General features: G+C 37.4%; 1 pseudogene; it reads left to right on the top strand.

Annotated features, from left to right (window-relative positions):
• The first annotated feature begins 18,000 nt into the window (after window positions 1-18,000).
• Window positions 18,001-18,859, top strand: LOC137241846 (uncharacterized; annotated as a pseudogene).
• Window positions 18,860-27,565: the final 8,706 nt, after the last annotated feature.

Raw genomic sequence — 27,565 nt, 5'->3', positions numbered from 1 at the left:
ACATACACATAACTAAATATACACAAGCATCAATTTGACAATACCTGCTCATGTACCTACGAACTATAAATACAGGAAAAACGACAACAACAAATCAGAACGAAAATCGACACTGATGATGGCACAACGCCGAAACCGGTTTGTCTCAAAACCAAGGGATGACGGAAAATCGTTCCAATATACATCATCGATCATATACATTCCAAAGGCAACAGGCCAATTAGATTAATATCATTTCTGCTCGAAATCTTTGAGGTGCTGATAGGTATGTACATAAAGTGCAATATGGATGATAAACTGGTGAATGTCGAATTGACCGCCAATGCGGAGAATACTGATATGGTCTTATTAGGAGGTCCAAAGCCGGATTAGGCCTAGCTAGGAGAAACTTTGCGAAATATATATAATCATTCTAGACAGTTAGTTCTCGTTGCAGATGGAGAAAGTGAAGAAGGTATCGATGGAACTTGAAGGAACCAGGTAAGCGTTAAGTATTTACCCTGGGCATAAGGGAATAGAAATATAAAAGCGAATGAGCTAGCTTGATAGGGCAGCATTAGCTCAAAGCTTGTACCGGAGACCTCATACTAACAAAGTACCTCGTAACATTCAAATAAAGGTGAGTGTAGTTTCATACTTTAAATTAGGCCTTATTAGTACTAGACGATGTGTGGGTTGGATAATGAAATGATATAGCATGTTTTCTGCCCATGCTTTGTGCTCGTAAATCTAAGGCTCCAGCTATTAGGAGTGGCGCAGGTCTTATAAAGCTTCTAATATTAATTTTCAATCGATTTATAGTCCTACCCATCATTTTAACTCCTCTTTCAATTTGTGTCTTGCTCCAGAACCTACATATTTTGCACCGACTCCGAACGTCATTTGAAAGGCAGACGAGTTTTTACTGAGAAGTTTTTCATTGCAGAAATACGCTCAGAGTGTTTGTAAAATCAAAAAAAAAAAAAAAAAACAAAAAAAAAAAAAAATAAAAATAAAATCAAAAAAAAAAAATCGTTTTTAAAATTTTGATTTTGCTTTGTCCGGGGTGTAAACTCAGGATCATCGGCGAGGTAGGTGAAGCGCACTAAAAGTACACCAAGGCGGCCTCCGCACTGCGGTTTTGCTGGCTGGGTAATGGTTTGCGAATTTTTGAAGACTCTCTTGCTTAGAAAGTTTTCTTATTGTCGTCACAGGTGTTCAGAGCATAAGGGTAAGACCTTAACTAGAAAGGAAAGACTTGGTCTTTATTATTCTCTCCCTGCCTCTATTCTGCTTTTCAATTCCTCTCTTTACCTCTCCTCTTGTTCACATTTTACGGCTCGCTTTCTCCTCACCAATTTCTTCTAAATTTACTAAACCATATTTCTTTTTATTTGTTTTATCATCGTCCTTTTCCTATTAATTTTGCATATACTTTCTATTTTTCGTATGCTTCAAAGTCGTCTCCCTCTTACACTTTAAGCCCCCTAGCACTCTTATTCTCTCCCTTTCCTAACACCTTTTCCTCCCCCCGTTCTTTCTTTTCTCACATCTGTTCTCCATTTTGCATTAAATTTATTTTTTTCTTATTCTCCATAGTCGCCCCTTTCCTCCTATTTTATTCCCACTTGCAATCTTATTCTCACTGCACCACTCATTACCTTCCTTTTCCCACATTTCTCCCCGTCCCTATCGGTTTCCAGTTTAATCCACAAACAGTTTTTGCTTTTACTTTTATACCCTTGCGCTTTTATTTCCCTTAATTTTTTGTTCTTCATCATTCTTTTCTCCTCCGTACCACTCCATTTTTGTTGAAAGGCAGACTGTATTAAAAGCATTATAGTCCAACTTAAAAATCTAATAGCGTACGGAGTTGTCGATCCATGCTGGCATCCACTGAGACCTTAATGTACCTCTTTGGTGGATACGAATGCAAAACAGTAATATTGAAGGGATTGCATTTGCTCTTGGGATGCCCCTGAAAAGTTCGGAAATGTAAATAGACCATCTGAACAGTTCCGTACGACCACCACTGGGTTGTCTCCACTGGAAAATCGAGAAATACATTATTAGAGCAACGAACTTGCTATAGACCAACAGTGATGACTATGAGGTCTCAAGGTCCTTATGGCCATGGATAAAGCTTGCTGCTTACGCAAAATAAACCTGCAGTGATAATACTTACGGGTGTCATCACAGGCCTCTTCAGAGTTTGTTAGGATAAGAAGGAAGCGGCTTCGATTCATTACATTCTCTGCAAATGTCTAGGACTACAATAAAGGCGGAGCAGATATTTTCGACAGTTTAGTGGAGGAAGGGAAGTTTTATCTTTCACCTAGACTCAATTTTATAAGGGAAAACAAGTTGTTTGTCGTGGATCAGTTGCGTAGTGCCTGGTTGGACGCAGTTACCACCACCCGTCACATAGGTTTTATAAAAAATGATGTTAAAATGGATTTGATTTGATCTTAAGCTCTTCTAAATGCATACCGTGCAACTCCAACAATCCGTTTCCGCTGCGATTGTGATCGATATTTTATGCTTTTATTGATGACGTTTTGTTATCGTAGCCATTTCGGTAGCAACTTAACGTACATTTGAAATGCTGCTGCTGCTTTACAATGCACCACATGACTTCCTGCTTTTTGTTGTTATTTATTTCGCTTTTAAACCACTTTACAGGTTCTTTTCCTCTAATCATTCAACACATGCCTTGGGAATATAAAAAAGAGAAAAGAAATCAATAAATATTTGTATGTACGCATGCAGGAATTAATGTATGTTGTCTGTTCATTTATATGTACGTTTGTACATATATAAGCTCGCATGCATGTTAACATTTGTATGCGTATGTGTAAGAAACTTTCATGTAGCCCTTTACATGTACGCTAGTAAAGTTGGCCCTAACCTTCTTTACAAAACAACAAGTTCGACATATATTTTGGTTTATTGTTGTTTGCTTGTTTCTTGAAACCAGTTCTTGTTGTTGTATCTACATAGATACAAGTACATCGAACATTTTTCTTAAGTGTTTGGCGCTTACAAGCATATTTCAGCTTCATTCTTTTGCTGTAGTTTTCATTTGTTGTTGTTTTTTTGCTTTTGTTTATGGTTTTGGCTTTCAATAGAAACCAACAAAGTTTTAGGCTTCAAGTTGAACTTGTTCCCCATGCGAATACAATTTCTGTGTCAAATATATGTTAGTAAGTTTATATGCACTTTTTTGAAAACATTCGATTTATTTTATTTTTGAAATTTAAACTGAACTTTGTAAGTATGTATATAAATTTTGTTGCAGTTGATTTGGTCATTGGCGACAGCTGCTGGCCACATTCACTTAGCCGAAACTGAAATATCCAACATATGTAGTTTCTGAGTTGAGTTCTTGTCTACATTTAAAGAGCTTTCAAGGGGGGACTAACAAGAGTTTGCGGTGGCCTTGGTGATATGGTGGTAGTGTGCTCCGCTTAGACACCGAAGAAGGTCCCGGGTAAAGTAGTTCCCTGGTATGCTTTCCTTCACAACAGCTCTATTGCATCTTATCATGTATTTCTAGGCCTGCACATCAGCTATTTATATACCTATTTCGAAAAAGAAGAAAATTTATTTCATTCAGAAGGTGCATCGGTGTAGTCTCGACAACGGCTAAGACTGAAACTGAAAAGGAAGGACTGGAAGGAAATTCGAAGTGCACATCTGCGTTGGGACGAGGTATAATCTGCTCGGTACTTTCGTAATTTGATCGCATCCTAACAGATTGCGCTACCTTATAAAATCCTAGCTGGATATATCAGCTTTCTGAGATATGGCCAACGCTCCACATATACATTCCAATAATCGGCCAAAATTCCCCATTGTGGGAAAGGGAGAGTTTTCTACCTATCAGAAAAGCTTCTATGGGTTGATCCGATTGTGGGACTAGCCACCGTTCTAAAAGGGGCAGCGTAAGTGGAGCGTGTGAGTAATGTAAGTAATGGGTAGGTTTGGGCGGAGTGTGTGGCGTTTGTACGCTCAGATAGCAAATCAAAGCAAAGAAAAGAAAGAAAAGGGAGTAAAAGTCATGTAAAAGTTTGTTGTAGACGAGGCATCGCGACGAGATATCGAAAAAATATTGATATTTAATCAAAAAGTTATCGATTTGCCATCGATAAGCTATTGATTTGGTACCGGAGTTTTACCAATTTGTAAGGGCATGTTATCAAATTTTTATCGAAAATTTAGTCATTTTTTATGTAAATGTTATCAATTTGTGATGAAAAAATGTTGTTTTTGTTGTTGATATTTTTAATCGAAAAGTTTTAGATTTGTTATCGGAAAGTTGTCTAAAAAAAAATTACCAATTTGATATCGGAACATTACCAATTTCTTATCGGCGATTTGTTAACGGCGACACATCGGCTTGTCATAAAACAGATACTAATAAAATTTTAAAATACAATCAAGACAGGGCGATAAGAATCCAATAAGAAACCGATGACCTGGCGATAAAAAGCCGACAAATCAACTTTTATAATTCGTCTGCGATAAAAAGACGCTGACAAAACAGTTACTTGGTGGTATAGGTTTTTACTGCAAATAAGGCGACGAAGCTCTTCTCAGAAAACTCCAAATTATTTACTTTGTATTTTACCTTTAACCCCTGGGCGAGCTAATTAATTTAAGCAAAAAGCTAGTTTTCTAGACCAGTGGTGCTTTCTTTGTAGTAGATCGTGTTTTCATGAACAATATTTGAGTATAGAACACATGCATGAAATGTTTCTTGTTTGAAGTACAAGCCAAACTTGATCGACTGCTTGCATTACTGCCCCAGTAAGAAAAGTACGGGTTAATTGATTAGTTTCAAAACTAACACATTTGGCACTAATATTGGTTGGAAGTCTAACTGCAGACGTGGTTAAATTTGTGAGAACGTCCGGCAAAATATATCACCTCCACAAAGATTACGCGCTCTCTCAATAAATAAAAAATGAATGTAAGGCGCGATAATATCCGAAGAGATCTAAGGCCGACCTTCTCTTCCAATTTGCGTCGTGCTCCTCTTGATTTTCCCTACAAATAGGCCGGACGCGACCTACATGTTTCATGCCGACTTCGAACGGCATCTGCAAGGCAGGTGAGTTTTCACTGAGAGCTTTTCATGGCAGAAATACACCCGGACCGCTTGCCAGACACTGCCGAGGGGCGACCCCGCTTAGAAAAATTTTCTTCTAATTGAAAAACCTTATTTCTAAAATTTTGATGTTGCTTTGCCCGGGGTTTGAACCCAGGGCATACGGTGTGGTAGGCGGTGCACGCTACCATCACACCACGGCGGCCGCCAATATATGTGATATTTCTCTCATTTTCACTTATAAGATTTTGGATAACAGTTTATGTATGTGTATCTTTTCTCCTCTTGACAGGTTTAAATTGACTTGAAAAAAAAACACTTCGGATTTGCCCGCTTTACTTTCAGTGAAGATTTGCTAACAGGAGAATCTCTGTCGCTGCACTCATGCGAGATGTATGTGAAAGCGAATTGCTCCTCGCAACTCTCCGAAGTTCTCGTTTGCACCAATATTTTAGACGTAGACTTGTATGCTTACCCATCGAACTTTACGAGTACTTGGTACTCACAACTTTTTATTCCTTTTTAAAAAAAAACTTTTCTTCAAATATACATACCTATGTAGAACTATTTTTAGTCCCCAGCTTTATATAACTATTTACGTATATATATGTATATTTATTTACCATACAGGTATTACGCATTAAAATTACTTGCAGCATTTAATCATATGCCCGCCCCCTCGCAAGTGAATTGTTATGAAAAATCATAAGTGTGTGTTAACTGCATTTTTATTACGATAATTTTATATTCAAACTTTTGTTGTTATGTTGGCTCTTCAACGCTTTACCGCCTCATCAGATGAAATATTTTGACTTTTGAATGTGTTGTAATAAAAAAGAGTATCTTAATATGTTTGAACATTCGAAAAATGCAGCAGCACCAATAAAATCAGCAACAATAACAACACGCTTGCAGTAGCCAATGTTCATACTCCTCAACATCAAAAATGCATCGCTTCAACTTTAAATTCAACTTAAATTTTCTTGACAGCAACTTACACCGATAGTATACCGTACATATGTATGTAGATATGAATGTATGTTCACATTTTTATTTACGCTGCTGTAAATAGCATAAGTATGTGTAATTTGTAGTTGTAATTAATTACATGAAAAATTATGTTTTTAAACCATTTTGACAGCTCAAAAGTTTATAATTGTTTCGGTTGCTTGCTTTTACGCGCTTGATTGTTGATTATTTTTGTTCTTTTCTATAAACACATGTATGTATATGTGTATGTAGATATACATATGTGGTTATTGCTGTAGGTATGTAATTAGTTTTGCTATGACAGTTTTCCGCACAAATCGCTGCATTAACTGCTATAAATTGAATGAAGTGTTAAAAAATGTACAAATAAACATTTAAAATAAAATACAGTAAAATGTCCCATTACGGACAGTCCATATAACCGGGCAGCTCCAATAACCGGACAAATTTTGGGCACACGGGTTTTTCATTCATGTTTATACTCAATTGAGCAGAGCTCAGAGAGTATATTAAATTTGATTGGATAACGGTTGGTTGTATAGGTATAAAGGAATCGAGATAGATATAGACTTCCATATATCAAAATAATCAATATCGAAAAAAAATTTGATTTAGCCATGTCCGTCCGTCCGTCCGTCTGTCCGTTAACACCATAACTTGAGTAAATTTTTAGGTATCTTGATGAAATTTGGTATGTAGGTTCCTGGGCACTCATCACAGAGCGCTATTTTAAATGAACGCAATCGGACAATAACCACACCCACATTTTCGATTTGGAAAATTTCGAAAAACCGTTAACACGATAACTTGAGCAAAAATCGATATATCTTTACTAAACTTAGTTAACGTACTTATCTGAACTCGCTTTATCTTGGTATAAAAACTGGCCAAAATCCGACTATGACCACGCCCAATTTTTCGATATCGAAAATTACGAAAAATGAAAAAAATGCCATATATCTATATCAAATATGAAAATAGGGATAGAACACGGTAATTGGTTTGGTTTATTGACGCAAAATATAACTTTAGATAAAACTTTGTAAAATGGGTGTGACACCTACCATATTAAGTAGAAGAAAATGAAAAAGTTCTGCAGGGCGAAATCAAAAGCCCTTGGAATCTTGGCAGAAATACTGTTCGTGGTATAACATATATAAATAAATTTGCGGTACCCGACAGATGATGTTCTGGGTCACCCTGGTATTATTTTGGTCGATGTCTCGAAAACGCCTTCACATATAAACTTAACGGCCACTCCCATATAAAACCCTCATTAATAACTTTCATTTGATACCCATATCGTACAAACACATTCTGGAGTCACCCCTGGTCCACCTCTATGGCGATATCTGGAAAAGGCGCCACCTATAAAACTAAGGCCTACTCCCTTTTAAACCCCTCATTAATACCTTTGATTTGATACCCACATCGTACAAACACATTCTGTAGTCACCCCTGGTCCACCTCTATGGCGATATCTGGAAAAGGCGTCCACCTATAGAACTAAGGCCCACTCCCTTTTAAAAGACTCATTAACACCTTTCATTTGATACCAATATCGTACAAACATATTCTAGAGTCACCCCTGTTCCACCTTCATGGCGATATCTAGAAAAGGCGTCCACCAATAGAACTAAGGCCCACTCCCTTTTAAAAGACTCATTAACACCTTTCATTTGACACCCATATCGTACAAACACATTCTAGAGTCACCCTTGGTCCACCTTTATGGCGATATCTCGAAAAGGCGGCCACCTTTAAAACTAAGACACATACCCTTTTAAATAATCATTAACCCAATTCATTTGATACCAATATCGTACAAACATATTCTAGAGTCACCCCTGTTCCACCTTCATGGCGATATCTAGAAAAGGCGTCCACCTATAGAACTAAGGCCCACTCCCTTTTGAAAGACTCATTAATACCGTCCATTTGATACCCATGTCATACAAACACATTCCAGGGTTACCATAGGTTCACTTTCCTACATGGTGATTTTCCCTTTTTTGTCCCCAAAGCTCTCAGCTGAGTATGTAATGTTCGGTTACACCCGAACTTAGCCTTCCTTACTTGTTATTTTTTAATTATTATTTTTACAAATATCATCCTAATAAACGGATACTCTAAAACCGGATTTCAAACCATTTTCATAAAAAAATTTCTCATAAACGGACAAAATTCAAAAATATCACAAGCAAGGAACCCATAAATTTAATGGTAGTAGGTACATGTTTATTTTGTTTTGAAGGTTCAATATTGGCAAAACACAAGCTACTGAAATAAATAAAAATAAAGAAAAAAGTCTTTCTAAATGGAAGTCTGGAGTTAATGTTCATCAAAAGCGAAATTTTCTTAAAGAAGGCGGCTCTGAAAGAGACATTCCGATTTCTGGTCCCATTTTGAAAGCAAAGGCAATGGAAATTGCAGGCAAACTGGGTGTACCTAATTTTAATGCTTCAGATGGATGGTTAAAGAAATGGCGAATAAGGAATAACGTTGCTTTCAAATGCGTATCTGGTGAAGCTGCAGATGTATACCAGGATGGTGTCGAACAGTTTAGGACAAAACTGCCATCTCTGTTGACCGGTTACAAGCCTCTACACATTTAAAACTCAGACGAAAGTGGGCTTTTCTTTCGCGCCTTACATGACAAAACCCTCGCTCTTAAATCCGAAAAATGCGTGGGCAGTAAACTATCAAAGGAAAGACACAATTTTGTTCTGTGCTAACATGGCTGGAGAGATAAGGAGCAGTTTTGATTATAGATAAAGCAGCCCGTCCTCGATCTTTTAAGCATGTTACAAGCGAAAAACTGCCAGTGGATTGGAAGTCTAATAAAAAACATGGATGACTCGAGAAATAATGAGTGAATGGCTGCAGCAGTTCAATCGAAGAACGAAGGCCCAGAATCGAAAAATTATCTTGTGTTTAGATAAAGCGGCTTCTCATCCAAAGGAATTAAACTTAACCAACATACAAATTATTTTCCTGCCGCCAAATATAACGGCAGTTAGCCAACCCCTTGATCAGAGTATAATCCAAAATTTTAAAACTTTGTATAGAAGCTTAATTTTAAAACACTTGCTATCTAAAATTGACAATACAAGTTCAGCCTCGGACCTCTCAAAATCGATTAATGTACTAGAAGCTGTGTATTTCATCAAAGCATCTTGGGATAAAGTGGAAGCCATAATCGTCCGAAATTGCTTCCGTAAAGCAGGATTTTTGGAAACTTATGAGGATCTTCCAGATTTTGATCCCGAAGATGACATTCCACTGGCAATCTATGCTAGGCTTCAGGAAGGACTAGATTTGTTAAATGATTTGGAAGGTTTTCTCCAAATGGATCAAGATGTTTTCACTGAGGACAACAACATAGAAATTCAATTTGGACATAAGTGATTGAGAAGATGAATGATGAGGCTTTAAAACTTGCTGCGCGCTTGAAACAATTTGCTAAAAATTACTATGTAGCTTTTCAGCAAATTAAAAATATCGAGTCACTGAAAATGAACATTTTAAATTAAAGCAATCACTGTTCAAGCAATCAAGCATTACCTAATTTTTTCAATCAAATTAGTATTGAAATGTAAAGAACTGTACAATGTATTTAATCGATATATGTATATGTATTTATATGTAATACTAAAATATGCAAATATTCTTTACTTCCGAAAACTTCTTAAATAAACTATGTACAATACAATTTATATGTGTGGTGTATATTTTGTGACTTCATCCCTTATAAGCGGACAAGCCGGACAAAAACAGTGCGACGGTGAGTGTCCGGTTATAAGTTATTTCACTGTATATTAATACGTTCATGCTCAAAGGGTCGGATTCACCATAATACCAGCTGAGGGTTCTCACTATCATCTATAATTATTCATTCGTTTCTAATTAAAATGCATAAAAAACTTAATCCAGAACTTTGCGAATATATGTTGGACTGAGTGGAAGAAGCAAATAAATTACACGGGTGCAAGTTAGGTGTAAGCGTAATCAGAGCCTTGCTTCACTGTAATAGTGTTACTTGTGGGATAAATGTACGTAACAGGGTTGATTCTAGCGAAATCAGGTAGCAATTTAAAGTATGTGCTATTAATTTATTATCGCAGTATTACCAATTTGTTATTGATAAGTTGTCGGTTTGTTGTCTACTACATATGAGAATGTTTTCCATTTATTATCGAAGAGTAATGGATATGTTATAGATTTTTCATCGATGAGGTATAAACGAGATATCAATTTATTATCGAATAAAGTATTTATCGAAAAGTTGTTAATATTTTATCAAAGCATTATAAATTTGTAATCGAAAGTTAATTGATAAGCTATCAAAAATATCACGATTTGCTACTAAAAAATTACCAATATTATACTTAGAATTTGTGGATTTATTATCGAAAAGTTATCGTTTAATGGCAGGCCAGACGGATGTTGTTCTGTCCTAATTTTGTTATAGTTATGTATCTTTTAACAATTATTTACCTCTTACTCTGCCTCCCATTCTCCTCTCCTTCACTTTATCCTCTTATTCATGGGTATGAAAAATAGATAAGTTCCGATACTCTGACCTACTCAGTATGCTCTGAAAATTTGCATGAGTTCAACCTCCAACACTGTGACACGAGAATTTTTTATTAAAAATGTATAGATATTTTATTACAAATCTATTAATTTTAGTCGAAAAATTATCGAAATAATAAGAAAAATTCTTCAAGAAGTTAGCGATTTGTCATCAAAAGCTATTGAAAATTTATCGAATAATTTTATCGAAAATGTATCGTTTATTTATTAATAGGTTGTCAACTAATTTGTTAAAGTCGTGTAATTTATTTTCTATCGAAAATTTATCGAGAAGTTTAGCAAAAATCACCGACTTTAAACAAAAACGTTATCGATTTATGGTGTTTTATTTTATAAAAATAATGTTACCCGTTTGGTTCTTCTCAGCTCTTTCGTGCGTTTCTGGGCCCCTTTCACAAAATATTTTCCATATACTAGGAAAAGTGATATCTATGCATACAAATTGAGACATTTTGCATAGGTATATTTGAACGATTTTCCGTCATTTTTTGTCAAATTTGATATGGAGACAAATAGGTTTCAATGTTGTGCCATCTTCAGTGTCATTTACCAAATTCAGTTTTTTTAATAAATTATGCTCAAAAGTGTTTCCGAAAATGTTTTGAACTCTTGCTCGTTTAATATCCAGTTTTTAAAATCCTACCCTGAAAGCAAAATTGTAATTAAATATGTATATGTATATACGTAGATATATATATATATACCAGCAGACCCGGCAGACGTTCTTCTGCCCTAAATTTGGCCAGCTGAATACATTTTAACAAGCTTTTTCCGTCTAACTCTGCCCTACCCCTCTACACTTTTTCCTAATCTCTTTATTCACTCCTCCCTCCATCTTTTTCGCTTCATCTCCATCTTCGTCTCATTCTATCTCTTTCTCAGTATTCTTCTCTCTTTACTCTTCTCTCAATTGTTTCTCCTTCTTCTTCATCTCTTACTTCCAGTCCCAGAGGGTGGTATGTGTTTTGTCCCAGTCCCATTCCGAGTCTCAGTCCCAGTCACACTCCGAGTCTCAGTCTCAGTCCCAGTCCTAGTCCTAATCCCAGTCGCAGTCCGTCTCTATTATACTTCCCGGAAAAAAGCATCGTAAATAATTATATAGGCAAATTTATATACGAAATTTCAGGCAAATCGAATAGGACGTATGCAAATAAGTATGTGGGTATTATTAATTCCTGTCTTTATTTCGGCTTCGCATGCATATTTATCAGTTTTGCCAGGTTGATGCGACCAAATCGAATGAACTTTAGAGCTCTCAGCAACAGCTCTCATTTGATATCCATAATACACACACATTCTAGCGGTATCTGGGTCCATGTTTTGGCCTAAATTTCGAGACCCTAGTCACTCAGCGGTGTAAAACTTACTCTGTATTATAGCAGACATCAACAGCATCTTTAGATACCCATAATATAAAAACATATTCTAGGTGTATCCGGGTCCACGTTTTGGGCTATATCTCGAGACCCTATCCTCCCAGTTGTATGAAAATTATCTTGTACTATAGCACTCATCAACAGCTTTCATTTGATATCCATAATGTATAAGCACATTCTAGGGGTACCCGGGTCCACGTTTTGGGCTATATCTCGAGACCTTAGCCTCCCAGTTGTATGAAAATTATCCTGTACTATAGCACTCATCAACAGCTTTCATTTTACATCCATATTGTATAAACACATACTAGGGGTATCCGGGTCCACGTTTTGGCCTATATCTCGAGACCCTAGTCACCCAGGATATGAAAATTATCCTGTACTATAGCACTCATCAACAGCTTTCATTTGAAATCCATATTATATACACACATTCTAGCGGTACCCGGGTCCACGTTTTGATCTCAAGACCCTAAACACGTAGCGAAAAAAAAGGTAGACGTTGGCCGATTCTCAGGCCTACCCAATATGCTCACAAAATTTCATGAGAATCGGTTCAGCCGTTTCGGAGGAGTTCAGCCTCTAAAACCGTGACAGAAGAATTTTATATATTAGATATATGTGTGGGTGTGTGTGTGTCTTTGTACATACAAATATTGTAAATTTTGGCACGCTGTCAATTATAATATAAAAAAATGTAGCCAGTGTATAACCGTACTAATAAATGAATTATATGTGCTTATTGAATTTATTGTTGACTTGTTCATTTAAATGTTAAAATTAATTAATTAAAACTTGTTTTTATATTTGATTTGTTGTTTTTCTGATTTTTTGATGGATTTCTAGAGTAAATATGTAGTTGAGTTATTAAACAACAATATAAGCTTTTTTTTGTATTTACATGCATATCAACTTTAATGACATTTTTGAATCAGCATTTTTTTGTTATTTCTCTTTCAAAAAAAAAAAAAAAAAAAAAAACAGGTAATAGGTTTTGAGTTTTACACTGTGAAATATTTCTCACCATATTTCGTGTAAGCTTTTAGCCTTCAAGCGGGCGCGCCATCTTTTGTAAAAAAAGCGGTCGCGCGCAGCCTCTTCGACGCCTCAATTGATATGCGAAATTTAAAGTGGTTTCATTTTTTTCTTAGTTTTAGTTATTATGTAATCATAATATAATATTTTGTAGGAAAAGTAGTTTTTTTGTCATTTTAAATGAGGGAAAAATATAACAAGTAAGGAAGGTTAAGTTCGGGTGTAACCGAACATTACATACTCAGTTGAGAGCTATGGTGACAACATAAGGGAAAATAACCATGTAGGAAATTGAACCGAGGGAAACCCTGGAATGTGTTTGTATGACATGTGTATCAAATGAAAGGCATTAAAGAGTATTTTATGAGGGAATGGGCCATAGTTCTATAGGTGGACGCCATTTAGGGATATAGCCATAAAGGTGGATCAGAGTTGACTCTAGAATGCGTTTGTACGATATGGGTATCAAATGAAAGGTGTTAATGAGTATTTAAAAAGGGAGTAATCCTCAGTTCCATAGGTGGACGCCGTTTCGAGATATCGCCATAAAGGTGGACCAGGGGTGACCCTAGAATTTATTTGTACAATATGGGTATCAAAAGAAAGGTGTTAATGAGTTTTTTAAAAGGGAGTAATCCTTAGTTCCATAGGTGGACGCCGTTTCGAGATATCGCCATAAAGGTGGGCCAGGTGTGACCCTAGAATTTATTTGTACAATATGGGTATCAAAAGAAAGGTGCTAATGAGTTTTTTAAAAGGGAGTAATCCTTAATTCCATAGGTGGACGCCGTTTCGAGATATCGCCATAAAGGTGGGCCAGGGGTGACTCTAGAATTCGTTTGTGCAATATGGTTATCAAACGAAAGGAGTTAATGGGTATTTTTAAAAGGGAGTGGGCCTTCGTTCTATAGGTGTTCGCCTTTTCGAGATATCGCCATAAAGGTAGATCAGGGGTGACCCTAGTTTTATTTGTACAATATGGGTATCAAAAGAAAGGTGTTAATGAGTTTTTTAAAAGGGAGTAATCCTTAGTTCCATAGGTGGACGCCGTTTCGAGATATCGCCATAAAGGTGGGCCAGGGGTGACTCTAGAATTCGTTTGTGCAATATGGTTATCAAACGAAAGGAGTTAATGGGTATTTTTAAAAGGGAGTGGGCCTTCGTTCTATAGGTGTTCGCCTTTTCGAGATATCGCCATAAAGGTGGGCCAGGGGTGACTCTAGAATGCGTTTGTACGATATGGGTATCAAATTAAAGGACGCCATTTAGGGATATAGCCATAAAGGTGGATCAGAGTTGACTCTAGAATGCGTTTGTACGATATGGGTATCAAATGAAGGGTGTTAATGAGTATTTAAAAAGGGAGTAATCCTCAGTTCCATAGGTGGACGCCGTTTCGAGATATCGCCATAAAGGTGGACCAGGGGTGACCCTAGAATTTATTTGTACAATATGGGTATCAAAAGAAAGGTGTTAATGAGTTTTTTAAAAGGGAGTAATCCTTAGTTCCATAGGTGGACGCCGTTTCGAGATATCGCCATAAAGGTGGGCCAGGGGTGACTCTAGAATTCGTTTGTGCAATATGGCTATCAAACGAAAGGAGTTAATGGGTATTTTTAAAAGGGAGTGGGCCTTCGTTCTATAGGTGTTCGCCTTTTCGAGATATCGCCATAAAGGTGGATCAGGGGTGACTTTAGAATGTGTTTGTACGATATTGGTATCAAATTAAAGGTATTAATGAGGGTTTTAAAAGGGAGTAGTGGTTGTTGTATAGGTGATCGCCTTTTCGAGATATCGCCATAAAGGTGGACCAGGGGTGACTCTAGAATCCGTTTGTACGATATGGGTATCAAATTAAAGGTGCTAATGAGTACTTAAAAAGGGAGTAATCCTCAGTTCCATAGGTGGACGCCGTATCGAGATATCGCCATAACGGTGGACCAGGTGTGACCCTAGAATTTATTTGTACAATATGGGTATCAAAAGAAAGGTGTTAATGAGTTTTTTAAAAGGGAGTAATCCTTAATTCCATAGGTGGACGCCGTTTCGAGATATCGCCATAAAGGTGGGCCAGGGGTGACTCTAGAATTCGTTTGTGCAATATGGTTATCAAACGAAAGGAGTTAATGGGTATTTTTAAAAGGGAGTGGGCCTTCGTTCTATAGGTGTTCGCCTTTTCGAGATATCGCCATAAAGGTGGACCAGGGGTGAATTTATAACATGTTTGTACGATATGGGTATCAAATGAAAGGTGTTAACAAGTATTTTAAAAGGGTGTGGGGCTTAGTTCTATAGGTAGACGCCTTTTCGAGATATCGCCATAAAGGTGGACCAGGGGTGACTCTAGAATGAGTTTGTACGATATGGGTATCAAACTAAAGGTATTAATGAGAGTTTTAAAAGGGAGTGGCCCTTAATTGTATATATGAAGGCGTTTTCCAGGTATCGACCAAAATATGGACCAGGGTGACCCAGAACATCATCTGTTGGATACCGCTAATTTATTTATATACGTAATACCTGCAAAGATTTCAAGGGTTTTTTATTTCGCCCTGCAGAACTTTTTCATTTTCTTCTACTTAATATGGTGGGTGTCACAACCATTTTATAAAGTTTTTTATAAAGTTATATTTCGCGTCAATAAAACAATCAAATTACCTTACCATGTTTCATCCCTTTTTTCGTATTTGGTATAGAATTATTGCATTTTTTTCATTTTTCGTAATTTTGGATATCGAAAAAGTGGGCGTGGTCATAGTCGGATTTCGTTCATTTTTCATGCCAAGATAAAGTGAGTTCAAGTAAGCACGTGAACTAAGTTCATTAAAGATAGGTCGATTTTTGCTCAAGTTATCGTGTTAATGGCCATGCGGAAGGACAGACGGACGGCTGTGTATAAAAACTGGGCGTAGCATCAACTGATTTCGACCATTTTCACATAAAACAGTTAACGGCATAAGATCTATGCCCCCACCAAATTTCAAAAGGATCGGTTAATTTTTGTTCGACTTATGGCGTTAAAAGTATCCTAGACAAATTTAATGAAAAAGGGCGAAGCCACGCCCATTTTGAAATTTTCTTTTATTTTTGTATTTTGTTGCACCATATCATTTCATCGTGATATCTTCAACGACTGCCAAATTACAGCTTGCAAAATTCTAAATTACCTTATTTTAAAAGTGGGCGGTGCCACCCCCATTGTCCAAAATTTTACTAATTTTCTATTCTGCGGCATAAGTGCAACTCATCTACCAAGTTTTGTCGCTTTAGCTATCTTTTGTAATGAATTATCGCACTTTTTCGGTTTTTCGAAATTTTCGATATCGAAAAAGTGGGCGTGGTTATAGTCCGATATCGTTCATTTTAAATAGCGATCTGAGATGAGTGCTCAGGAACCTACATACCAAATTTCATCAAGATACCTCAAAATTTACTCAAGTTATCGTGTTAACGGACGGACGGACGGACGGACAGACGGACATGGCTCAATAAAATTTTTTTTGATCCTGATTATTTTGATATATGGAAGTCTATATCTATCTCGATTCCTTTATATATGTACAACTAACCGTTATCCAATCAAACTTAATATACTCTGTATAAAAAAAAATTAATTTTGCCACATAAACTGCGATAAGCAGTAAAATTCAATTTAACTACAGTGGAGACTTTCACTGAAAAACCGGGCACAATATATATATATATATACAGAGTTTAAATTTTCTGCCCTGAAACTTGGTGCTATAAAACTTCTTGTATTTGCCAAGAGGACAAAAATATTCTATAACATACGTCCTGGTACCTAATTGGGGCTTTTCCGTTTGGTCGTCAAACAATTTCTGGTAGCACTATGAAATCACTTATGCTATTTGAGGTCTTTATTGACCGGCTAGTTCAACCTCACCTAACCTTCTGTTTTTAAGGCTTTAAGATGGGTTTCAGGTTCTACCACTTGTGCCGTAAATCTTGATATTTGCTAGATAAATCATCACGATATTTCATACCAGAAGGAAACCTTTTAACCCTACGTTTAGAGCTCACGAAATCATAGAAAGCTTTCGGATTGCAAGTTATTTTCTTTTTCATCGCACAGAGATAGGTATTGTAACACTTTTTTAATTCAAAATATTTATGGCGCAATATAGAGTACTTAAAGTAGTCGAAGTGTGACCCCGTCTTCTTGTACAGCTTGAAGGAAAGCGATTTTTTTGTTTTTTAAAGATTTCATTTGTGAGAAGGCGACAACCTGGCTAGGCCACTCTGACATAATCGGTTTAAAGGCTAGCCGGGGAGCTCTCATCGGCAGCGTCCGTACACCTCTAGTTGCGGCTGCAAGCGGGCGTCTGTCTTGGAGCAAGCGGCCCGCTATATAAACGTGCAAGTAATATTTTCACTCCCGCTGAGCGGGTTGTGCGCTGGGCTTGGGACCCGCCACGTAAAACCATACTCCAATGAAATATACCAACAAGCCTCGAATAAATATACTCTCTATTGATGCCGACCATGTCAATGAATTGAGGGCATGCACCTGGAACATTCGCTCCCTGAATGGGATTGTTGCAGATGCCCGGCTGGTTGATGTCCTCGTCAAAGCAAAATCTGACATCACCGCCATCGAAGAAATGCGTTGGACGAAGCATGGAAGAAAGAAGATCAAAATTATGACATCTATTGGAGTGGCCATACAGATAAGCGCAGTTTTCGGGCGTCGGATTCGTGGTGGGAGAGAGACTTTGTCGCCAAGTTCTGGCGTTCGCGCCTGTGGACGAGCGATATCATTCATCTGCGCCCATGCACCGACAGAGGAGAAAGACGATGAGGTGAAAGATACTTTTTTATGAACAATTAGAACGCACATACGAGCACTGTCCCCGTCATGATGTAAAAGTCGTGCTTGGCGACTTTAACGCCAGGATGGGCAAAGAAGGTGTTTTTGGCCCTACAGTCGGAAAGTTCAGCTTACACAACGAAACTTCTCCTAACGGAATGAGGCTGATTGATTTTAGCGGTGCTGGAAACATGGTCATATCCAGCACGAGGTTCATGCATAAAAAGATACATCAAGCTACATGGCTGTCTCCTGGTCGAAATACTCTCAATCAGATCGATCACGTTGTGACAGACGGATGGCATGCCTCCAGTGTTTTAGATGTGCGCACGATCCGAGGACCTAAAATCGACTCGGACCATAATCTCGTTGCAGCCAACATACGCACCCGCCTCAGCGCGGCTAAAACCAAAAAACAAAAAACACAGGGAAAGCTAGACGTCGAAAAGCTTCAATCACAACAGACTGCTAATGATTTCGCAACTCGACTCTCACACATGCTCTCTGAGAGCACAACTTATCCTGAAGGAATACTGGAGCAGCGGGAGCATATCTCGAAAGCACTTCGTTCTGCCGCCGAGGACAAAATTGGTTACCTGCGGCCACGAAAGAACAACAGATACGATGAGGAATGCCGCGTTGCAGCCGAAAGAAAACACGTTGCCCACAGGGATACGTTAAAAACGAGCGCGACAAGAGGAGTGTGTGAACGCTATCGTGAGTTGAAAAGGGAAGCGAGACGCCTTTTCAGGAAGAAAAAAGCGGAAGCAGAAAGTCGTAAGTGCGAGGAGTTTGAGCTGCTAGCCAATAGGAATAACGCCAGAAAATTTTAACAAAAATACGGCGACAGACGGAAGGTTTAAGACCGAAGCAAACTCCTGTAGGAACGAAAATGGCGACCTTGTAACTGATTTCCAGAGAGTGCTTAGGTTATGGAGGGAACACTTCTCTGCTCACCCGCAAAATGACGTTGAGCAACACCATCAGTTCAGTAAGAATTGGGAAGGACCTTTCCGAGCCGTTCGAAACTAAACGAGGTTTCAGGCAGGGTGATCCCCTATCGTGCGATTTCTTTAATTTGATGCTGGAGAAAATTATACTAGCTGCAGAACTTAACCGCTCTGGAACAATATTCTATAAAAGCGTGCAATTACTGGCATATGATGATGACATTGATATCGTCGGCCTAAACACCCGCGCTGTTAGTTCTGCATACTCCAAACTGGAAAAAGAAGCGCTAAAGATGGGCTTGATGGTGAATGAGGACAAAACACAGTAGCTGCTGTCATCGAACAAAGAGTCAGCGCATATGCGCCTTGGAAACCACGCTACTGTTGGCAGCCATAATTTCGAAATAGTAAATGACTTCGTTTATTTGGAAACCAGCATCAACACTAGTAACAAAATCAGCACTGAAATCCAGAGAAAAATCAATCATGTCAATATATGTTACTTTGGACTAGGTAGGCAATTGAAAAGTAAAGTCCTTTCTCGGCGAACGAAAATCATACTCTACAAGTCACTTATCGTACCCGTCCTGCTATATGGGGCAGAAACATGAACCATGACAACCGCAGATGAAGCGACTCTGGGAGTGATCGAGAGAAAAGACTGGCGCGCCTTGTTGGATAGCCATAACCGTTTAGACGGTTAAGCGCCAATTAAGTAAGTAAGTAAGGTTAAACGGTTTTTGATTTATGATTAGTAATATTTGTAAAATTGATTTTATCACAAGTGGGCGGTGCCACGCCCGATTTAAAAAAAAAATCGAAATTTATATCAAGAGTCTCAATATCAGTCCACTTGTCAAATTTCAACATTGTAGTTGTATTATTTATTAAATTATCAGGTTTTTTGTGTTTTCCAAAATGTTATATATATAAAAAGTGGGCGTGGTTATCATCCGATTTGAGTAATTTTCAATACCAATCAATTCTGGGGGGTCCAGATAAACTAGTGTATGAAATTTGGTGAAGATATCTCAATATTTACTAAAGTTATCGTGCTGGCGGACGGACGGACGGACATGGCTCAATCAAATTTTTTTCGATACTAATGATTTTGATATATTGAAGTCTATAGCTATATCGATTGCTTATACCTGTACAACCAACCGTTATCCAATCAAAGTTAATATACTCTGTGTTCAAAACACGCTGAGTATAAAAACTGAAGCCTATCAACAGCAACAACACAATGCAAAAACACTCGGTAATTCAACTGCAAGTAGATATGTACATATGTGTATATGCAAAATTGATGAAAATTTTAATTTTTAATATTAAAAATTTAAGCAAAATCAATTGAATTTAAATTTAATTAATTCAGCATACAAAATTATTGCACTTCAACAACTATGTGAACAATAAAACTATATTTAGTAATATTAAACACTTTATTTATTGAAAACGCAAGAGCACAGATAAAAAATCAAATACACAGCTTGACGTTTGCAAATGATCGGGTGGGTAGCAGTAAAGTTATTAACGAAAATAAAGCCATCTTGTCGGGCCATACGCTACAATCTATCGGAGGGTTCAGATATCTTTCACTATGAGAAAAATCATTTTTAATACGAACTTGAAAGAACGTGAAATAATAGTTTTTTTTTACAATTTTATTCAAATTGTAAATGAAACTCCGTAATATCCTGTCTAACGGTCTCCGCTTTATTGGCTTAAGTTTTTGGTTTCTTTAATTTCCGCACTTTCCCAAGCAAATACAAATTTCCCACCCAGAGCTTAATGAATTTTAGCATAAACTGATAGCTTAACGCTTTTTGGTGGTGGTGCGTTCAGTTGGAAGTCAAATTTGTACCGCGTTTACCCAAAATCGTCCAAAAAGCGTTCCACGTTTTTTTGAAAAATTATAAGTTTTAAGTTTCTAAGTTTCTTGTTATCTTTGTGGGCTTTAAAAATTCTATTAAAATTTTTTTATTATTCACAGTTGGCTACGCTCAGTAGACACCTATTTGCTCAAAAATTTTTAGAGGCGAGCAGGGTTCAAAACGTACCCAATTTATTAAACATTCTTTATACAAAGCACTTATTTATTTCAATTTATTTAACGTGCTCATTGGTGGTAAAAATAAATCTGTTTTCTTATTTTGTCTTACACCTTTGTAAAGGAATTATGTCATTACCCACAAACAATCACTTCACATTTCCACGCATTTCCTGCTGATCGTTTTATTACATTTTCACTTTTCCCTTAACCTGTTGCGTAACAAACTATTAATAATAATTTGTAAGCGAATTGATTTATTGCCACAAGGAAATACCAAGTTGGGTCTACGTATCATAAGAATAACATAAAAAAATGAATGCTTCTTCTCGGCAACACGAGGAGGAGGGATTATGTTTGCCCTCAAAGATTTAATGGCTGAGAAAAAAAAAATCGTGATCTATTAATGCTTGAACAAGAATATGAACAAGAAGTAAACATAAGAATTAATATATTTTTTTACCTTTGTACGCATGTGCGTGCAGGTAATGCTCTTTCCGACTGCGCATGTGCAGCGGCATTTGATACATTTCCCACGGCAATGCGGCATATGCCTTTGAATCGTGCATGCAGTTCCGAAAAAAAAAATGTGTATGTAGGTATGTATGTAAGCAAAAATAATAAAATAAGCAAGTAAATCTCATTTGCTCGCCGCTTTTGTGTATTGCACATTCTAGCGAGCCCTTGTGCTGACACGGCTATTGCATGCATTCACAACCGAGTGTTCGTAGTTTGATGAGGCGTTTTACAGGTAGATAGGCCATTAGCGCGTTGTCATTCAATTCTCACGAAGCACAGCGGTATGTGAATGAATATGATGTGAAACCAAATAAGACGGAGGGATCTTTTTTTCTAAAGATACATACATACATACGAGAAAGAAAATATTTTCTTATGAACTCTTAAAGTGTAAGCATTTGTGGCAGTTAGTCACTAATTAAGCGTCATAAAAGCAAAAACTCGTAAAACATTCAATTAGAATATGAAGATTAATTTTTTGCTTACATAGGAACATATATGTGAGCTGTCAGTACGTCAGTGACGACAGCAATATTGGGTATGAGTTGAAATATTTAAAGGCATACTGCAATGATATTAAAATTTATGAGCATTTGCGTGTATGAAACCAAGTCGCAGAGAATTACAATAGCTAAAAAAAAAACACTCAATATGAGTTACTGGGCATATCCTTGTTTGAAACGAGCTTAAGCTATCGCTCACGAGAATAGTGTGATGATGAACAGCTTCCAAATTTGAGCGCATATCTGCAAAGGGCGCATCAGCTGAGTACTCGGTTTTGCACTCGGTGGTTTGTGACGTTTGCGCAATAGCAATTTCGAAAGAGCCACAAAATCATACTCGAAGAGTACTATTACATAAAAAAGGACACCGACAGTAGGAAACAACAAAGCGAAGTATCAATTATACATTTGCCATTCGTAGACTTGCTGATACTTCGCTCTGAATCACACTCTATAACTCATTTAAAAGCTATATAGGTAAGTAACTCTTTCGAGAAGTTTATGCACGCTCTCTGTACTCATATTCGACTTTTTTGGTAGATACCTGTTTTAAACTTTATCCTCAATTTTGATTATATGCGAATTCATTTCCCAGACAGCCTATCAATTCAGACTCTTCTTCACTTAACGAAACACATCGCTTCACTTGTACATGTTGCTGTAAGTCGTTTACAACTTAACGAAATTTTAAATCATTTATTGCCATTGTTACAGTTTTGCAATTTAATGCTCATTAAAAATTCAAAGCGGAATCGCATGTAGCGGAGTACAATTTTCGTACCAAAGCACAATTAAATGTAAGCACACATCTACATATGTATGTATGTAAATATGTTTGCAAGGGTATAAAAATATTAGCTTAAAGCAAGTAAAAAAAAGTCCTTAATACTTTAACACAGCAATAGCGTTTGTACTACATACATTCCATACACAGGTGCTAGCTATATAAGGACGTCATATGTTTGAATGATAATTGAGTAGTCGCTGAATACAAAATTGGATATTTGTGCAAATAATACTTTCATATATTGTTATTGCATAAAGGGGACACACTTAGAAACACGTGTTTCAAATCACAAATATTTTATTCGGTTTCGCTGGGAAATAGTCAAAATTGTGAGAAGGCTTCAACGGAACTATAGACCGTATCTTCACTGAAAGAAAAATACTGGTAAAATGAACCGAAATACGGGTCAATTCAAATTTCTGTTAATTTTTATCCATCCCAACAAGATGTTAAATCAACTTCGCACAAGTCGTTGATTCGTAATTGACCGTTTTAGTAGTCAAATGAAATGAAATGAACGAGTTGTTGCGACAGCTTTGTACGAAAGTACCTATGTTGCCATATATATATACATATACTAGCAGACCCGGCAGATGTTTTTCTGCCCTAAATTTGGCCTATCTGCGTACATTTTAATAAGCTTTTTCCGGCTAACTCTGCCCTATCTCCCTACACTTTTTCCTAATCTTTTTATTCACTCCTCCCTCCGTCTTTTTCGCTTCATCTCCATCTTCTTCTCATTCTATGTCTTTCTCAGTCTCCTCCTCTCTTTTCTCTTCTCTCAAGTTTTTCTCCTTCTTCTTCCGGGTCCATGTTTTGGTCCATATCTCGAGACCCTAGTCTCTCAGCGGTGCAAAACTTACTCTGTATTATAGCACACATCAACAGCTTCAATTTGATATCCATAATATAAAAACACATTCTAGGTGTATCCGGGTTCATGTTTTGGCCTATATCTTGAGACCGTAGTCACCCAGCGGTTTAAAACTTACTCTGTACTAAATCATACATCAACAGCTTCAATTTGATACCCATAATCTAAAAACACATTATAGGTGACCCGGGTCCACGTTTTGGGCTATATCTCGAGACCTTAGCCTCCCAGTTGTATGAAAATTATCCTGCACTATAGCACTCATCAACAGTTTTCATTTGATATCCATATTGTATAAACACATTCTAGGGGCACCCGGGTCCACGTTTTGGGCTATATCTCGAAACCCTCGCCTCCCAGTTGTATGAAAATTATCCTGTACTATAGCACTCATCAACAGCTTTCATATGATATCCATATTGTATAAACACATTCTAGGGGCACCCGGGTCCACGTTTTGGGCTATATCTCGAGACCCTAGCCTCCCAGTTGTATGAAAATTATCCTGTACTATAGCACTCATCAACAGCTTTCATTTGTTATCCATACTGTATAAACACATTCTAGGGGCACCCGGGTCCACGTTTTGGGCTATATCTCGAGATCCTCGCCTCCCAGTTGTATGAAAATTATCCTGTACTATAGCACTCATCAACAGCTTTCATTTGATATCCATACTGTATAAACACATTCTAGGGGCACCCGGATCCACGTTTTGGGCTATATCTCGAGACCCTAGCCTCCCAGTTGTATGAAAATTATTCTGTACTATAGCACTCATCAACAGCTTTCAGTTGATATCCATATTGTATAAACACATTCTAGGGGTACCCGGGTCCACGTTTTGGCCTATATCTCGAGACCCTAGTCACCCAGGATTATGAAAATTACCATTTACTATAGCACATATCAACAGATTCCATTTGATATCCATACTGTATAAACACATACTAGGGGTACCCGGGTCCACGTTTTGATCTCAAGACCCTAGGTACGTAGCGAAAAAAAGGTAGACGCTGGCAGATTCTCAGACCTACCCAATATGCTCACAAAATTTCATGAGAATCGGTTTAGCCGTTTCGGGGGAGTTAAGTCTCTAAAACCGTGACAGAAGAATTTTATATATTAGATAAATGAATAATTGTAAGGCGCGATAACCTCCGAAGAGATCTAAGGCCGAGCTTCTCTTCCAATTTGCGTCGTGCTCCTCTTGATTTTCCCTACAAATTGGCCGGACTTGACCATGTCTTATGCCGACTCCGGACGGCATCTTCAAGGCAGATGAGTTTTCGCTGAGAGATTTTCATGGCAGAAATACATTATAAGCGCTTGCCAAACACTGCCGAGTGGCGACCCCACTTAGAAAAATTTTCTTCTAATTGGAAAACCTTATTTCTAAAATTTTTATGTTGCTTTGCCCGGGGTGCGAACCCCGGTGTGGCAGGCGGAGCACGCTACCATCACAACACGGTGGCCATATACATACATACGTATATATGTGAATATATAAACACGCATGCTTGCTACATTTACATACATATGTACAGACCTACTAACCGAACTTCAGTTGGCCTTACATCAAATATGCTGGCACACATTAAACATTATACACTTTATTATTTTGTTTTATTAAACGCACTTTCACCAAATTTATATTTTACTAGCAGATCCGGCAGACGTTGTTCTGCCCTAAATTTGGCCTATCTGCATACATTTTAATAGGCTTTTTCCGTCTAACTCTGCCCTACCCCTCTACACTTTTTCCTAATTTTTTTATTCACTCCTCCCTCTGTATTTTTCGCTTCATCACCATCTTTGTCTCAATCTATCTCTTTCTCAGTCTCCTTCTCTCTTTTCTCTTCTCTCAAGTTTTTCTCCTTCTTCTTCATTTCCTATTGCCAGTCCCAGAGGGTGGTATGTAGTTTGCTCCAGTCACATTCCGAGTCTCAGTCCCAGTCCCACTCCGCTTTGTAAAAAGAAGTGCAAATAGTAGTCACAAAACTGATTCTCAATTCTTTCAGTTGCAGCTCAGTAGTATAAATGTTTGACATAACATTTTAAATGGAGAACTTGTAAGTTATAGAAAAGTGAAGATCAAATCGTTAGAAGGTAATACACCACTGGAGTAACTTCGTAACACTTTAAGTTGAAGCGATTCCAAAACAACTCAAACTTTTATGTTGTCGGAAACATCAACATTAAAAAAGGATGTCTTTTATTATCTTATCAGATTCGTTCGCGTGATTGAAAATTCGTAAAAACTTGGCAAAATGTTACTAAATTTGGAAAAATCCTGTTGGTTCAAACACAACTCTTGCAACAAGAGGGCGCAGTTTAGCATTTTGCTTTGGGGAGAAGTTGCAAAATTGTACCCGATGAATAGAGTCCCGGTATCTCATAATTTTTTGCACAGTAAATTCAAAAAAGGGTTTTTCGTTTTGTATTGATAACTGAAAAACTAGTTTTATGTTGTTTTCCTATTTTGTGTGCTTTTTCCATTTGTTGGTTTTCTTATTTTGGTATTTTTTTTTAAGCAAGTGGCACCATCGTCATAAGTACATAGTAGAGAGCGCAGTGAGCGTAAAATTCTCTTTGAAATTTGCTCATGTATTGACTGTTGGTCGCTGTTGAAATGACCAGTGAGATCAGTTGTATTAACAGAAAAATCAGTTAGATTGATTAGGAATCTGTCAATTTTACAGAATTTTGTTAACTTAAGATCGCCAGAGTCTCTTCCGTTGATATGATTAAACTAATTTGTTCGCTTGACAAAGAACTCGATCGAATTAACCATAAGTCGATCAATTTCACCGCATCTCCGTTAAGTCAAGAGCAACAGAACCGATTTTTTGATTTTACTAGCACCATTCCTTTCAGTGTTCTAGCATTGCAAAAATATCCCACTCTGTTTGATCAACTCTGTGTTTGCACTGGTTGGTGAGGACCTCACACAGACTGAATGAGTCCACAGTATTACCAGAAGTTTGCTTAACGACGAAACTGAAAAACTCGATTAGAAACCAGGACCTATGCTATAATAAATACTTCAAGTAATATAACTCCTTTTAGCAAATACGAGAAGTTTTTTTAATATCTGCTACTTACTGCTTCTAAATCTGACAGCTTTGCCACTCCTCCTCCTAGCTGAAATCTTAGCATTGCGAGCGCAGTGCATAAGTACATAACGCGCTCGATCATTTCCTCATCTAAGCCGTACTTCCTACATCTGCTATCACTGACAAAGTTTAACTTAAAATCATGTGTTGGCCGAAGGCAGTGCCCAGTCAGAATATCACAATATCACGAGTTTAGAGTCCCATATTTTCAATATATGTAAATAATTTTGCAGTAAGACCTCGCAGGTTCCAAACCATTCGTGCTTGTTAAATTATCTGCTGCTCTCGCGATCTTTTAATTTCGCCCAATTTACGGTACAGGCTGCAAGCGATGCGCCCAGTCTAGCTAGCTCATCCTTTATTTCATTTCCATCTATTCTAATATTGCCAAGGGACCAAATACAGATGCACATTTTTCCCTATTCCGTTTCTTTCGAGAGATTGGTTACACTCTAACACACTTTAAGATGGTGTGCTATGAGATATAAGCCGTGCCTTTTTTTTCTGTATATACATCTATATTTGCTTTTTGTCTCATGTATATACATCTACATTTGCAACTAAAGACTGATGGAGACACAAACGTTTTAGATCATACTGTATAAACTGGAGAATAGCACTAATTTTGTGCGCAACAATTTCATAAATGTAGATAAAGTTATGCACTTAGCAGCCCATATAAAATTTAAGTTCATATGTGTATACAAGTTAAAAAAAAAAACAAGTAAGGAAGGCTAAGTTCGGGTGTAACCGAATATTACATACTCAGCTGAGTTTTTTTGGAGAGAAAATAAGAGAAAATCACCATGTAGGAAAATGGACCTAGGGTTAACTTGGAATGTGTTTGTA

This window comes from Eurosta solidaginis, chromosome 2, assembly GCF_040869045.1.
Source record: "Eurosta solidaginis isolate ZX-2024a chromosome 2, ASM4086904v1, whole genome shotgun sequence".
In the NCBI taxonomy this organism is placed as follows: domain Eukaryota; kingdom Metazoa; phylum Arthropoda; class Insecta; order Diptera; family Tephritidae; genus Eurosta; species Eurosta solidaginis.
Note: the sequence above shows the minus strand (reverse complement) of the source record. Positions and strands in the feature narration are given on the sequence as shown.